This window comes from Macaca thibetana, chromosome 19 (assembly GCF_024542745.1).
Source record: "Macaca thibetana thibetana isolate TM-01 chromosome 19, ASM2454274v1, whole genome shotgun sequence".
Taxonomy (NCBI): domain Eukaryota; kingdom Metazoa; phylum Chordata; class Mammalia; order Primates; family Cercopithecidae; genus Macaca; species Macaca thibetana.
The window spans coordinates 33,034,204-33,048,475 of NC_065596.1; the positions used below are offsets into that span (position 1 = coordinate 33,034,204).

At 43.1% G+C, this 14,272-nt stretch overlaps 1 protein-coding gene and 1 pseudogene across 8 annotated transcripts in view; both read right to left on the minus strand.

Annotated features, from left to right (window-relative positions):
- Positions 1 to 14,272, minus strand: part of LOC126943021 (zinc finger protein 611) — a 165,042-nt gene that overhangs the window by 27,103 nt on the left and 123,667 nt on the right. The window lies entirely within an intron of this gene.
- Positions 9,152 to 12,210, minus strand: LOC126943058 (putative zinc finger protein 137; annotated as a pseudogene).

Consider the following 14,272-nt stretch of genomic DNA (forward strand, 5'->3'; position numbering starts at 1 on the left):
TGGCTCAAGCCTGTAATCCCAGCACTTTGGGAGGCCGAGACGGGCGGATCACGAGGTCAGGAGATCGAGACCATCCTGGCTAACACGGTGAAACCCCGTCTCTACTAAAAAAAAATACAAAAAACTAGCCGGGCGAGGTGGCGGGCGCCTGTAGTCCCAGCTACTGGGGAGGCTGAGGCAGGAGAATGGCGTGAACCCGGGAGGCGGAGCTTGCAGTGAGCTGAGATCCGGCCACTGCACTCCAGCCTGGGCGACAGAGCGAGACTCCGTCTCAAAAAAAACCAAAAAAACAAAAAAAACCATTTTCTACTTAAGAGGAAAAACGATTCAGCGTTCAGTACTGATGGCCCACTACAATATGTTGTTTTACCTTCGATTGTTTGAAACACTAACTTGAAACGGGCAGGAAAGGTCTATGATATTAGGGGTAATATCACGGCACATCAGAACCAATCCACCAATCAGAACCCGGAGGATTTAGTCCAGGCCGGCAAGAGGATGACGGTAGGCGACATCCGGGGCCCGACTGAGAGAGCCCAAACCCGACCCTTGCAGGCCCACGCCCTTCAGAACAACACCCCCTCCAGACCCCGCCCCCAAGATGACGATAACCCTCTGGTTCTGCCCTTTCCCGCTGTATGGCCTGACCCCCAGGCAGCCTCCTCCCTCTTGCCCCGCCCCAGTCTTGTTCCAGGTATGGCCTCCACGCTCTAGCTGTCCTAGGTTCCTGTTTAACAATTTATACACTCATGTACCACAGAGTCCTAAGCACAAATATGGACGACACCAATCTCTGGTAATGTATCTGACTGAGCGTCTGCCTCAAGAACATAACAATAGCAATACTGAGTGAAATATTAGTAAGTTTCATGTATGTATATAATTGATCATTTATTATCTGCAGCTTTAAATTGGCTAAAATTACATAGCATGGGTTTTTATTTTAATCAAATATTAGAAATCTATCATTCACAAATGGAATCTAATCACACAAAGTTGAAGAGCATTTCCCTATGTTGAATAAATATGAAGTCGTTCAGAAATTGGAACTGATTTAGTGTTTTGCATTACACCTAGTTCTTTTTTCTTTTACTGTTTTTTGAGACGCAGTTTCTCTCTTGTTGCCCAGACTGGAGTGCAATGGCGGCATCTCGGTCATTCTGGAACTGATTTTGTGCTAGTCTTTTTTTTTCTGTGTTCATGAGCTTGTGAACCAAAAGTATCTAACAGGTCTCAATCAATTTAGAAATCTATTTTGCCAATGTTAAAAATGCACCCCGATAGCCTCAGGAGGTCCTGACGACGTGTGCCCAAGTGTTCAGGCTGTAACTTGATTTTACTCATTTTACAGAGACATGAGACATCAATCAGTACATAGATGTACATTAATTCGGTCTGGAAAGGTGGAAAAACGAACTGGGGGCTTCCAGGTCACAGGTAGATAACAAATGATCACATTCTTTGAGTGACTGATCAGCCTTCCACTGAATACACAATTTATATATGAGAGGGAGTAGAGGATAGTCACTTATGCCTTAGTCTGGTTCAGTGGCTCTGAATTTTTACATAAATAGGGCAGGTGAAGCAATCGGATAGGCATTTGTCTCAGGTGTGCAGAGGGACGGGTTCTGTCCCACGCTTGGGCAGATAAGCTATCAGTTTACCTTACCAAGGAGTAATTCAACAGAACTATTTTAGGGTGAAGATCTTGAGGTTCCCAGTTAGTGAGGGGAGTATTGTAGCTTTTCTCCTTCCTTCCTTCCTTCCTGTTTTTTGAGACAGTTTCACTCTTGCCCAAGCAGGAGTGCAGTGGCCCAATCTCTGCTCACCGCAACCTTCACCTCCTGGGTTCAAGTGATTCTCTTACCTCAGCCTCTTGAGTAGCTGGGATTACAGGCAGGCACCACCATGCCTGGCTAATTTGGTATTTTTAGTAAAGACGGGGTATCTCCGTGTTGGTCAGGCTGGTCTCGAACTCCCAACCTCAGGTGATCACCGCACCCAGCCTCTCTGTAACTGTTTTTTAAATACTTGTAGCTATCTTGTCTAGGAATAAAATGGGAGGCAGGTTTGTCTGACACAGTTCCCAGCTTGACTTTTCTCTTTGGCTTAGCAATTTTTATTTTTCTTTCACAAGCTTGTGACTGACATAATGCTTTGACACACTGATATTGCTTTATATAGATTTTTCCATAACAGTGAAGTCCAAGGGTCTATCATGAAGTGGGTTAGGAGAGACGAGAAGATTCCCAGAAGTCTCCTGGCCTCAAGCAACCATCCTATCTTAGTCTCCCAAAGTGCCAGGACCACAGGTGTGATCCACTGAACCCAGTGGAGTCTCCATCTCAAAAAATCCAAAAGCAGTTCACAAATTATGGATCTCTATGGAATTACATCATTTTACTTTATCTTTTTGAAATGAAAAGTCTCACATATTTATTGTTGAACCCAGCCAATGTATGCATTCATAACAAAGTCAGAGAGAAAAAATACATTAGCAATAAAAAATGTCCAACTCTCCAGATAGTGGTGACATTTTCAGTTTGATACGGTAACGTGATTGTGATGCTTAGACAGCATAAATATGTGTGCTATCTCATCTGCAATTCTTTATAGACCCATCTTGGTTCTTCTCCAATGTACCCTTTTAGAGTCATACCTGATTTTATTACCAGTTTTCATCTGAATCCACTAGGGGAATCGGATGATTTTACTTTTGTTTCTTGGCCAGGAATCTCTTAATCCTGAAACTCTCTTGAGAGGACATGGTGAGAAGCAGAGTCAAGTGCACACTACGATGGTGAAAAAAAGAAAAGAAGGGGCTTGACATCTTTATTTATTTTTATTTATTTTTTGAGTCGGAGTATTGCTCTTGTTCCCCAGGCTGGAGTGCAATGGTGCCATCTTGGCTCACTGCAACCTCCACTTACAGGGTTCTAGCGATTCTCCTGCCTCAGCCTCCCAAGTAGCTGGGATTACAGGCACCCACCACCATACCCAGCTAATTTTTGTATTTGTAGTAGAGATGGGGTTTCACCATGTTAACCAGGCTGGTCTCAAACTCCTATTTTTTCAGCAGTTAGCTGTCAGTCCTCTTCATTACGGCACAAATAAGATTAATTTTTGTCTGTAAAACTGATGTGGATGGTCTGCCTGCCACTCCATGCATCACTTTCAACATTGTCTTGTACCAACTCAAAATGAGTTATCCATTTACAAACTGGTGATTTTTGGGGGGCATCATCACCATAACATTTTCATAAAGGATTAATGATTTAATTATGTCTCTACCCAAACTTTACCATAAGTATTCTTCTTTTGAGACAGTGTCTTGTTCTGTCACTTACACTGGAGTGCAGTGGCATGATCACAGCTGACTGCAGTCTCGACCTCCCAAGCCCAAGCCATCCTCCCACCACAGACTCCACAGTAGTTGAGACTGCAGGCATATGCCATCATGTCCAGATAATTTTTAGATTTTTTTTGTAGAGAAGGGGGTTTTGCCATGTTGCCCATTCTGGTCTTGAATACCTGCGCTCACATGCCACACCTGTCTCGGTCTCTGAAAGTGCTGGTATTACAGGCCTGACCCACTTCATCTGTTCTAATCAGAAAGTTGATGTTTTTTCTTGTTTCAATTTTAGCAGAATTTGTACTGCTTTGATATAGTCTCTTTTCAAACTCATGTCTTATCCTTCTGAGTGCCTCAAACTAGAGCCTGTTCAGACATGTTAAAACAGATTTGTATCAGTTCATTTGGGTGTAAAGGGTGTGAAATTTATGCACAATTTTCTCATAATATGTATTTTTCCATGAACTTCTTAAGGACCCCTTGTACAGGCAACTGTATTCAAGAGGATATAAAAAGGATTGTAGATATTCAAGTGCCACTTATTTCTGGGATGCAAGGATGGTTCAACATACTCAAGCAAATCAATGTGATATGCCACTTGAACAGAATGAAAGGTGAAAACCACATCATCTCAATAGATGGAGAAAAAGCATTTCACAAAATTCAACATCCAGTCATCATGGATATCCAAAACAAAATAGAGAAGGAAATTTACCTCAACAATAGAAAGAGCATCCATGAAATGACCAATGCAGAAATGGAATTGGTCAAGCAGGGAAAATGGAATGCTTTTCCTGTAGAATTTCACATGATGCAAAAATGCTCTCACTCCTTCTACTCAATAAATATTGGCTGTCCTAGCCAGAACAATTAAATAGCAAAACGAATGAAACTCATCCAAATCAGAAAGAAGTAAAATTATATTAGTTTGTAGATGATGTAATCTTCTGTGTAAAAAAATCATAAATAGTCAACCAAAATACTACTGTAACTAATAAACACATTCGGTGTATTTACAGAATAAATTATCAGCATCAAAAATTAGTTGAATTTTGATACATTAATAAATAATTATAAAATAAAATTTAAAAACACTTTCATTTGCTAGAGATCTTAAAGTAAGAAATACTTAGGAATAAACGTAAAAAGGTGAGAACTTTGTACCTTTAAACCTATAAACATTCATCAAAATGATTAAAAACTTTATATAAAGAGAGATACAACACATATTGATGAATTGGAAAAATCAATACTGTTAAATAATTATTTAACCCAATGTGATTTAGATTCAACACAGAACCCGTAATAATCCTTATCCGTTTTTGTCAAAGAAACAAAAAACAGGTTGGGAAAAGTGGCTCATGTTTCTCAGCCAGGCTGACCTCAAACTTCTGACCTCAAGTAATCTACCCGTCTTGGCCCCCTGAAGTGTTGGGATTACAGGCATGAGCCACCACACCTGGCCCAGTCCTCTTAATAGAAACACTTAAATGTCAATTAATGTTTGAATTCAATGTTAAGTCAACTCAAACTCAAGTCAATGCTGAATTGACTCTAATGTCAATTAATGCGTGATGGTTTGTTATACTCATTGCATTGGAACAATTATCTCCCAAGTGAATTTTCTGATGTTCTGCAAGGAGGAACCTCAGACTGAAGATCTTGCCACATTGATGACATTTTAAAATTTCTGTCCAGTATGAATTCTCTGATGTCTAATGAGGTGTGAACGTGAAGTAAAATCTTTGCCATAATCATCACACTTGTGAGGTTTCTCTCCTGTATGAATTCTCCTGTTTTGCATAAGATGAAGTTTGATTGAAAACCTTGCCACAATCATGACATTTGTAATGTTTCTCCCTCCCAGGGAGGGTGTAGAGGTTTCCCATACCTGTGGGTTAAGGTGGGGAGGATATGAGAGGAAGACGCGAAGGAGGCTTTGAACTGGGGGGAAAGGTGGCAATGAGGTGAGGCTGTAGCCGAGAAATAGTCAGGGAAGCAGATAATTTGGTTAAAATGTCTCGACCTAATAAGGAAACTGGGCATGTGGGCATAACTAAAAAGGAGTGCATAAAAGAATGTTGTCCAAGTTAGCACCAGAGTTGGGGAGTTTTAACGGGTTTAGAAGCCTGGCCATCAATACCCACAACAGGTATGGAGGCAACGGAAACAGGCACTTGAAAAGAAGGTAACATGGAGTGGGTATCCTCCATATTGATTAAGAAGGGGGATGGACTTACCCTCTACTGGGAGAGTTACCTGAAGTTCAGCATCCGTGATGGTCCAGGAGGCCTCCAAGGCAATATCAGGCAGCATTAGTCTTCAGCCACTAAGCCGAGCAGATCTGGGAAGGAGTCAGAGAGCCTTAGGCCAGAGCTCTAGGGACTCTGGGAGTGGCTGCCAGGCAAGTTGGACAGTTCAATTTCCAGTGGGGTCCCACACAGATGGGACATGGCTTAGGAGGAATCCTGGGATGTGGGCGTTCCTTGGCCCCGTGGCCAGATTTTTGGCATTTGAAGCAAGATCCTGGGGGAGGAGGTCCCAGAGGAACACCTGGCTGCTGTAGTTCAGGTGTTTTGAAGTTGTTGTGTGCTGGAGATGTGGCTGGGGTTTTTCTCACAGCGGAGGCAAATAATTGCAACTCTTCTCTATTATCATACACCTTGAAGGCGAGGTTAATTAAGTTCTGCTGTGGGGTTTGAAGGCCAGAATCTAATTTTCAGAGCTTTTTCTAATGTCAGGAGTGGATTGGGTAATAAAGTGTATATATATATATTTTTTTTTTTTTTTTTTTTTTTTTTTGAGACGGAGTCTCGCTCTGTCGCCCAGGCTGGAGTGCAGTGGCCAGATCTCGGCTCACTGCAAGCTCTACCTCCCGGGTTCACGCCATTCTCCCGCCTCAGCCTCCGAGTAGCTGGGACTACAGGCGCCCGCCACCACGCCCGGCTAGTTTTTTTTGTATTTTTAGTAGAGACGGGGTTTCACCATGTTAGCCAGGATGGTCTCGATCTCCTGACCTCGTGATCCACCCGCCTCGGCCTCCCAAAGTGCTGGGATTACAGGCTTGAGCCACAGGCGAGCCACCGCGCCCGGCCATAAAGTGTATATTGAGAATAAGACGGCCTTCTGGTCTCTCTGGGTCTAGGGCCGGAAAGCGTCTAAGGGTTGTTGCCAAACGGGCCATGAACTGGGCTGTTTTTTTTTTTTTTTTTTTTTTTTTTGAGACGGAGTCTCGCTCTGTTGCCCAGGCTGGAATGCAGTGGCCGGATCTCAGCTCACTGCAAGCTCCGCCTCCCGGGTTTACGCCATTCTCCTGCCTCAGCCTCCCGAGTAGCTGGGATTACAGGCGCCCGCCACCTCGCCCGGCTAGTTTTTTGTATTTTTTAGTAGAGACGGGGTTTCACCGTGTTAGCCAGGATGGTCTCGATCTCCTGACCTCGTGATCCGCCCGTCTCGGCCTCCCAAAGTGCTGGGATTACAGGCTTGAGCCACCGTGCCCGGCCTGGGCTGTTTTTATATTTAATGAAAAAGAGCCTAAATGCTAACTGATTTGGGAGAGGTCGGCTAAAGAAAAAGGAGCATTAACCTTGACTATGCCTTCAGCTCCAGCCACATCTGTAAGACGGTTAGAGAAAAAACTCTTTCCCGTTCATCTGGGGAGAGGGTAGAAGTTAGGATGACATTTAAGTCACTCCAGGTTAAATTGTAGGACAGAGTTAGATATTGGAATTCCCATATATATTTAGTGGGGTCTGGTGAGAAAGAGCCTAAGTGCTGACTGATCTGAGAGAGGTCTGATAGAGAAAAAGGCACAGGTACCCTGACTATGCCTTCAGCTCCAGCCACCTTTCTGAGGAAATTGTTGGGCAGGCTCGGGAGAGCGAGCTGCAGAATGAAACTGTAAGCCAGACCAGGTGTGAGGAGGGGAGGTGATAGAAGGATTATAGGGTGGAGGAGTGGAGGCTGAGGAAGAATTGGGACCTGGCTTGGCCTGGTGAGGAGCAGCCTGGGGAGGGGAAAGGTCAGATGGGTCCATAGAACAGAAGGATTCAAAGGACTCAGAGTTTGGAGTGGAGACTGAAGGAACAGGAGAGAAAGAAGAAAGATTTGGGATGAGTCACATTGGGAGCAGAGATTAGGAAGGGACTGATGTGTAAAAGAATGCCTGGACATCAGGCACCTCAGACCATCTGCCCATTTTACGACAAGAATTATCTAGATCTTATAGGATGGAGAAAGTAAAAGTGCCATTTTCTGGCTATTTAGAACAATTGTTGAGTTTGTATTGGGGTCAAGCGGTGTTGCAGAAGAAAGTAAGGCTTTTAGGTTCTAGGTCAGGTGTGAGTTGAAAAGGTTTTAAGTTCTTGAGAACACAGGCTAGAGGAAAGGAAGGAGGAATGGAGGGTAGAAGGTTGCCCAAACTGAAGGAGGCAAGCCCAGAAAAAAGAAAGGGTAGAGACACGGAGAGATGGGGGTGGAAGGTAGTTGCCCCCCAGGGGAGGTGTTGCTTGCCACCAAGGTGAAGGATCAAGGTAGGCTTCCCCACGGTGATCAGACACCTCTGAAACGTGGGTGAACAATCAGGCAGGTGTCCCCTCAGTGATTAAACACCAAGGGAAGACTGTCTTCCCGTGTCCGTGACCGGCGCTGCAGTTTTGGGTTCACGGATAAAGTGCATCTCCTCTGTCTCTACCAGAAAAGGAACGGAATTGAAATTAAGGGGAGAGATTGAAGGGTGGCACAGAAATTGAAAGGAGAAAGAGGTTGAAGGATAGTGAGAGAGGCTGAAGAGAGTAAAAAGAGATCGCTTACCCAATTTAACATTGGTGAGATGTTACTTGGGCTGGTTGGTCTGAGGACCTGAGGTTGTAGGTGGATCTCCTCATGGGGTGAGGGTGAGGATAGGGAGGTGGTCTCCCAAAGGAGTCCCCCTGTCCAGGGTTTTGTCACCAAATGTCATGCACATCCATGTGAAGAGAGTCCACCAAACAGGCTTTGTGTGAGAAACAAGGCTGTTGATTTCACCTGGGTGGTGCAGGCGGGCTGAGTCCGAGAAAGGAGTCAGCAAACGGTGGTCGGGTTATCATTAGTTCTTAAAGGTTTGGGATAGGCGGTTGAGTTAGGAGCACTTTTTTGTGGGCAAGCAGTGGCTCTCACAAAGTACATTCTCAAGGGCGGGGAGAATATTACAAAGTACCCTTCTTAAGGGCGGGAGAATATCACAAAGTTCATTATCGCAAGGACAGGAAGGGTGTATTGTCATAAGGTCAATTGATCAGTCAGGGTGGGGCAGGAACAGATCATAGTGGTGGAATGTCACCTTTTGTGGTTCTTCAGTTGCTTCAGGCCATCTGGATGTATACATGCAGGTCACAGGGGATATGACAGCTTAGCATGGGCTCAGAGGCCTGACAATGGGAGATAGAGGCAAACAGCTGAGAGGTTGAAAAGAGAGAAAGAAACTTCCCTGTTCTATACAACCCATTAAGTACATGTTTTCAACATAAACACTAATCAGTCCTCAGGGGAGAGGAACTGATAACACTCTTGGTCACACATAGGTCATCCTGGCTCTACTTGTTAACATAGTTGACCATCTGTGTCAGCTACTTAACTTCATCCAGAAGAAGGAAGAAAAACCCGAACCCATGTCTTTTTGGCAAGTGTGAGTTTTACAACATGGTGAAAGGTGACCTCTCTTGTGAGGCTCCTACAATACGACAGAAACTGATGTCAGCAGTACATAATAAAATTTAAACTACATGATTAAGTATAGATCATTTGAACACATAGTTTGAAGAGCGCCACCTCGAAACGTCAACTCCAAATGAATGGGATCAGCATTCCCAAGTAGAGACGTTAAGGTTTCACAGACATAGGGAAAGCCAGAAAAGCTTTAGCAGAATCACCACATTTTCCATTCAAGACCAGTGCATAGGGTGCAGCAACTTGATTGGTTACAGATTGATACACTTCAAGGAAGGTACTTTATCACTCCAGAAGAAGGGACAACGATCAGAGGAGGTCTTTCTCTGGGACTGCTTAGTTTTCCTAACTACCTACAGGAAAACTCTTAGAAGTTGCGCCTGCAAGGCCGGGCGCGGTGGCTCAAGCCTGTAATCCCAGCACTTTGGGAGGCCGAGACGGGCGGATCACGAGGTCAGGAGATCGAGACCATCCTGGCTAATATGGTGAAACCCCGTCTCTACTAAAAATACAAAAAACTAGCCGGGCGAGGTGGCGGGCGCCTGTAGTCCCAGCTACTCGGGAGGCTGAGGCAGGAGAATGGCGTAAACCCGGGAGGCGGAGCTTGCAGTGAGCTGAGATCCGGCCACTGCACTCCAGCCTGGGCGACAAAGCGAGACTCCGTCTCAAAAAAAAAAAAAAAAAAAAAAAAGTTGCGCCTGCATACCACTGGACTCAGGTTGCATGACTACATTCCTCTCAAGGCTCAGAATTATTTAAAGGTCCATAGCTTTAAATTGGAAGTATTTAAGGTTTGAATTACTTAATTTCTTACTGAGATACAAATATTATCTTCCTTGTTGTTTGCCTTTCAAAGAGAGTTCCCAAGTCCTTCAGAAATATATCCCTGGGGCAGGCACGGTGGCTCATGCCTGTAACCTAACCATAGCACTTTGGGAGGCTGAGGCAGGCGGATTGCCCAAGTCTGGGTAACATGGTGAAACCTCGTCTCTACTAAAATATGAAAAAATTATCCGGGCATGGCAACATGCTCCTATAGTTCCAGCTACTTGAAAGGCTGAGGCAGGAGAATTGCTTGAACCTGGGAGGTGGTTTACTTAAAGTAAGAAATACTTAGGAATAAAAGTAAAAAGATGAGAAGTTTCTACTTTGAAATCTACAAACATTCATCAAAATGATTAAATAGAGATACAACCCATATTGATGGACTGGAAAAAATTAATATTGTTAAATGATTATATAACCCAATGTGATTTAGATTCAACACAATACCCATGAAAATCCCTATCAGTTTTTGTTAAAGAAACAAAAAGCAAACTGGGAAAAGTGACTCACATCTGTTGGCCAGGCTGGTCTCAAACTCCTCACCTCAAGTGATTTACCCATCTTGGCCCCCCAAAGTGTTGACATTACAGGTGTGAGCCACCCTGCATGGCCCAATCCTCTTAACATAAACACTTTGATGTCAGTTAATGCTTGAACTCAATGTTAAGTCAACTCAAACTCAAGTCAGTGCTGAAATGACTCTATTGCCAATTAATGGTTGATGGTTTGTTATACTCATTGCATTTGGAACAATTATCTCAAAAATGAATTTTCTGATGTTCTGCAAGGAGTAACCTCAGATCTAAGACTGAAGACCTTGCCACACTGATGACATTTGTAAGATTTCTGTCCAGTATGCATTCTCTGATATCTAATGAGGTGTGAATGTGAAGTAAAGGCTTTGCCACAATCATCACACTTGTGAGGTTTCTCTCCTGTATGAATTCTCTTATGTTTTGCATAAGATGAAGCTTGACTGAACACCTTGCCACAATCATCACATTTGTAAGGTTTCTCTACTGTATGAGTTTGCCAATGAACTGCAAGGTATGAAAGATGTCTGAAAAATTTGCCACATTTGTCACACTTGTAATATCTCTCTTCATTATGGATTCTCCAATGATTTGCAATGGTTGTAGCATTACTGAAGACTTTGTGACAATCATTACATTAGTAAAGTTTCCCTATACCATGGATTGCTTGATGGTGAATAAGTGTTGACTACCCACCAAAACCTTTGCCACACTCATTACACTTGTACGGTTTCTCTCCAGTGTGAATTCTAGTATGTAGTGTCAGGTGTAAAATACTCCCAAAAGCCTTGTCACAAACCTTACATTTGTATGGTTTTTCTCCAGTGTGAATTGTCCTATGTCTTTCAAGGTGTGATTTGGGACTGAAAACTTTGTCACATTCTTCACGTCTGTAAGGTTTCCCTCCAGTATGAAGTCTATGATGACGTGCAAGGTTTGATTGTTGATTAAAAACCTTGCCACATTCATTACACTTATAAGGTTTCTCTCCAGTATGAATTGCCTTATGAATTACAAGAGCTGAATTTTGACTGAAGGTCTTGCCACACTCATTATACTTGTAAGGTTTCTCACCAGTGCGACATTTATGATGGCATGCAAGGTATCGCTTCTGATGAAAGACCTTGACACATACATCGCATTTATATTGTTTCTCTTCTAAGGGCATTATTTGGTGTTTCCTTAAGAATGAGCTACAGCTGGGCACGGTGGCTCACCCCTGTAATCCCAGCCCTTTGGGAGGCCGAGACGGGCGGATCACGAGGTCAGGAGATCGAGACCAACCTGGCTGACATGGTGAAACCCCGTCTCTACTAAAAAATACAAAAAACTAGCCGGGCGAGGTGGCGGGCGCCTGTAGTCCCAGCTACTCCAGAGGCTGAGGCAGGAGAATGGTGTGAACCCGGGAGGCGGAGCTTGCAGTGAGCTGAGATCCGGCCACTGCACTCCAGCCTGGGCGACAGAGCGAGACTCCGTCTCAAAAAAAAAAAAAAAAGAATGAGCTACAATTGGCGGCTTTGCCACTCTCATTACATTGGAAAGATTTCTCTCTCATGTGTACTTCCTGTTTTTGTGTGAGTAATGAAGAATGCAGGAAATTCTTCCCATACTTATTAGAAATATGTGTTTTGGGCCTACAAGAAATTATTTGGGATGTTGAAACTGAGGAAGCATTGTTGATAGACTTCTCAATTTGATTATCAATTTTCTCTTCAGTCGGAAATATGTGCAGTTCAGGCAGATGTGAATGAAAGCTTGATTCAAGCTGGTCTTTAATAGGCTTGTTTCCAGCATGCCTTTTTTTTTTTTTTTTTTTTTTTTTTTTTTTTTTGAGGCGGAGTCTCACTCTGTCGCCCAGGCTGGAGTGCAGTGGCCGGATCTCAGCTCACTGCAAGCTCCGCCTCCCGGGTTTACGCCATTCTCCTGCCTCAGCCTCCCGAGTAGCTGGGACTACAGGCGCCCGCCACCGCGCCCGGCTAGTTTTTTTTTTTGTATTTTTTACTAGAGACGGGGTTTCACCGTGTTAGCCAGGATGGTCTCGATCTCCTGACCTCGTGATCCGCCCGTCTCGGCCTCCCAAAGTGCTGGGATTACAGGCTTGAGCCACCGCGCCCGGCCTCCAGCATGCCTTTACTCATATTGGTCTGTACTCCCAGTCATCTTTTCTATTTTTGTCATTGGTGCTTCATGGCCATTTCTTCCATCTTCTTGACACTGAAACACAAAGTCATGAATATCTTTCTCAATTTCCTGGAAGCAAACATCTCCAATGTGATGACTTGCTTGTCTTTTCAATGTCCCTGTGTGGATCACTTCTGTATTGCCTTGCCCTGTTGATGAGAACTCCTTCATCCTGCATTTGGAAGAGACAGCTACAAAATATAAACACCAATATGTTTCCAATTAAGTACAGATGGTAAATAATACTAAAATGTGTATATGACACAAAAAACAATACTTATTTTTAAACTTCCCAAACATGATCTTCCAAGTTTAGGAACACAAAAGGAGTAAGGTTCTTTAATAAATAAGGACAATTACATGTACTTCAAATTATTTGTACGGAAGCCTATTTCCAACATCATGACAAAACACTGATGGGGGCAAACATGTATAAGCCTAAAGTAAGGAGTATTTTTCCAATGTGAACTTAAGGTGTATAACTGTTTGCAAAAAACATATCACTGTCACATCAAAGAAGAGAAAAAATATATATTCTTCATATTTACAGCATATTTACTGTGTACAAATAAAGGCTAAAGAACCACACAATATACTATATTGATAAATAATCCACAACAAGCTACTGTAAGGACAACCAAAATCAATGGAAATTCTGTATTGTCAAACAATCATAGCACTGAGAAAATAAGAAAAGATTACAAAAATTAGCTAGGCATGGTGGCCCATGCCTGTAGTCCTGGTTACTTGGGAGGCTGAGGCACAAGAATGGCTTGAACCCAACAGGCAGAGGTTGCAGTGAGCCGAGATCACATCACTGCACTTCAGCCTGGTTGACAAAGTGAGACTCTATCTCAAAAAAGAAAAAAAATTAACAGAGGATTTTTCTGAATAACTGTCATAAAATTACTTATATCCATGCAGAAAAGGCATGTTGTGACATTTTTAAAAAGTTTTTTGTATTTTTATATTTTTGAGATGAAGTCTAGCTTTATCATAACAGGTTCGAGTGCAATGGCCTGATGTCGGCTCACTGCAACCTCTGCTTTTGGGTTCAAGTAATTCTCCTGCCTCAGGCTACCGAGTAGCTGGGATTACAGGCACACACCACCATGCTTGGCTAATTTTTGTATTTTTAGTAGAGATGGTGTTTCACCATGTTGGCCAGGCTGGCCTCAAACTTTTGACTTCAAGTGATCCACCCGCCTCAGCCTCTTAAACTCCTGGGATTACAGGCATGAGCCAAGGCTCCCGGTGGCACTTTTGACATTAATGAGTGGAGTGTGTCCGTTATATTCCATACCACATACCAAAAAGCCTGATGTAAAATCATAAAACTTAATTAGTAAAATATTGTAATTCGTAAAACCAGCAAGCAAATAATAAGTATATTTATACAGCCTGCTGAATTCTAAACAATTCCATTAAGAAAAAAGCCACAACTTCTACTTACCACCAGCACACAATATAAGAACTGAAATACATGTTAAGATCACTACTTTCTGATGTATGAGGTCAAGAAAATACACAGCATTATAAGGTTGCAGTGAACCGAGATCACACCATTGCAATCCAGCCTGGACAACAAGCTGAGACTCCATCTCAAAAAAAATTTTTAAAAAGTTATGACTAACGGTGTCAAAGATTGTAATTATGATGTGACAACTGCAGTTAT